This window comes from Scyliorhinus torazame, chromosome 18, assembly GCF_047496885.1.
Source record: "Scyliorhinus torazame isolate Kashiwa2021f chromosome 18, sScyTor2.1, whole genome shotgun sequence".
Classification (NCBI taxonomy): Eukaryota; Metazoa; Chordata; class Chondrichthyes; order Carcharhiniformes; family Scyliorhinidae; genus Scyliorhinus; species Scyliorhinus torazame.
Genome location: NC_092724.1, coordinates 2,970,164 through 2,972,369, shown reverse-complemented (window position 1 = coordinate 2,972,369; position 2,206 = coordinate 2,970,164). Strand labels below are relative to the sequence as shown.

The following is a 2,206-nucleotide window of genomic DNA, read 5'->3' as shown; positions in this document are numbered from 1 at the left end:
ACGCCGCACCTCGGCGCTGGAGTGACCCGCCCGCCGGGTCGCGGAGAATCCCGCTCGAACTGTTTTATGATGTGGTTTTTGGCAGAAGAAATGGAACAATTTTCCTGAACAACTCCCTGTTGAGTGGGACACAGAGCTGGGCCAGAATTTTACATTGCTCGGGCAAGCGTGTGCCTGACCTGGAATTGCGTGAAATTGGGCAATATTTTGGCCGGCAGACACGTATGAGAGCCGGAAGTGCACCCGCCCACAATCAAGCCCATTAAGAGGCCAATTGAACACCATTTTACACAAACTGTCTGCCTTTCTGGTTGAAAGGTGGGCCGATAGTGTTGCTCGTTTTAGCCTTAGTTTAATTGCTCTTATTCTGTCACCTTTGCTCTTGAGTCGTCAGGTATTTCTGATACCGCCACGTGGTTCAAGTCCGAGTAATGATTAATAATCCAACACAGCGCTTAGTAAGAGTTAAATCAACGCTCATTTATTATATACAGCAATCAATACTTATACATTAATTCTACTTCTAAGCTACTTCCTACAACTAACAGGCCAATACTTAACTTTGGAAATGGCCCACCAGGTCAGGGAAATGAATGGCCTTTCATATGGGTTCTGAGCCTGCGGGATTCAAAGCTGGTACAGGTCGACAGTCAGGAGTGTCTATCTGGTAGCGATCGTTGGAGTAAGACTTACGTTTCTTTTGGCTGTTGTTGGAGAGAGTGAAGAAGGGTGCAGCCGGGAGAAGAAGGGGTGAAGAAGGGTCGATTTGAACTTGGCCCCAATCACTTGGTTCGATATTCTCCAATGCTGGAGCGATCCCTTGATCGAGGGGTGGTCGTTTACCTCTGTTTGTGTCAGCTCCTGCTGGCGCCGAAAGGTCTGGGTCGGCTTTGTGTGTCTATTTTGTATCAATTGTTCCGGGGGATTGCTGATTAATATGCAGAATGTTGATGGCTGCAGGTATCGATTCGGTCTGACTTCCCCAGAGGCGAATACACTGTTTTACCTGCAGCTGTCTGTTGGCTGATTTTCCCATCAGCCTCTTCCGTTCGCCATTTTAAATCGGGGTTTGGCCATTCTAATCGGGAGTTAGCCATTTTACATGGCTACAATAGGCCCGACAACCTTTACCATTTAGGTTCAACCTGAATCCAGGGCGAGATTAAATGTCTGGGCTGAAACAAATTTACAAAGATGCCTGGGGAGTGAGGTTTGTGTTTGCATGTGCTGCCAAGACTCTCTTCATATAGTTTACCCATCACTATTTATTTTTCACAGGTCTGCAGTTCCCTTAGACAGCTTCACAGCAGCTGCCCCCTGGGGGAGCCCCCCAGCCCAAACCCTCTCTTTTTTCACCACCCACCCTCTTCACGTCCTGCCCGGCAGCCCTCAGTCACTCCCAGCGCACGGTTCACGCTGGATGCCCGTTAATTGGTCAGCCAGCGTGAAATCACTGTTCTGGGGCTGACTGATCGGAAGCACATTTAGTGCCCGTGTTCCAGGCCCGGACAGTGCCAGTCCCAATGGGTGAAAATTTCAAGCAATGGTTTTAATTCAGGACATTCGGTTGCTTTGCCCAGATCTTAACATTGGTCCATTTGTTACCAATATCTGGTCATTCAGGAGCGATCTATTAGCTCGGTGTTGACAAAAGTCTTTGATGTCTGCTAGTCTTTGAAGGGAAAGTTTTTAAGAGATAATAAGGGGCTGGTTTGGCACAGTGGGCTAAACAGCTGGCTTGCACTGCAGAACAAGGCCAGCAGCGTGGGTTCAATTCCTGTACCAGCCTCCCCGAACAGGCGCCAGAATGTGGTGACTAGGGGCTTTTCACAGTAACTTCAATGAAGCCTACTTGTGACAATAAGCGATTATTGTTATAGCAGGGCGGTTAGCTCAGATGGTTAGAGTGTGGTGCTAATAACGCCAAGGTCGCGGGTTCGATCCCCGTACTGACCAACGAAATAGCCCCGTCACGAAATAAGCTCTGCTCTTAATGGGCAGCACTGTAGCATTGTGGATAGCACAATTGCTTCACGGGTCCCAGGTTCGATTCCTGGCTTGGGTCACTGTCGGTGCGGAGTCTGCACTGTGTGGAGTGTGCGTGGGTTTCCTCCGGGTGCTCCGGTTTCCTCCCACAGTCCAAAGATGTGCAGGTTAGGTGGATTGGCCGTGATAAATTGCCCTTAGCGCCCAAAATTGCCCATAG

The 2,206-nt window shown here is 49.2% G+C and overlaps 1 non-coding gene across 1 annotated transcript; it reads left to right on the top strand.

Moving 5' to 3' along the window:
• The first annotated feature begins 1,882 nt into the window (after positions 1 to 1,882).
• Positions 1,883 to 1,956, top strand: trnai-aau (transfer RNA isoleucine (anticodon AAU)). The gene has a single exon. It is a non-coding gene; the product is annotated as a tRNA-Ile (tRNA).
• The last annotated feature ends 250 nt before the right edge of the window (positions 1,957 to 2,206 follow it).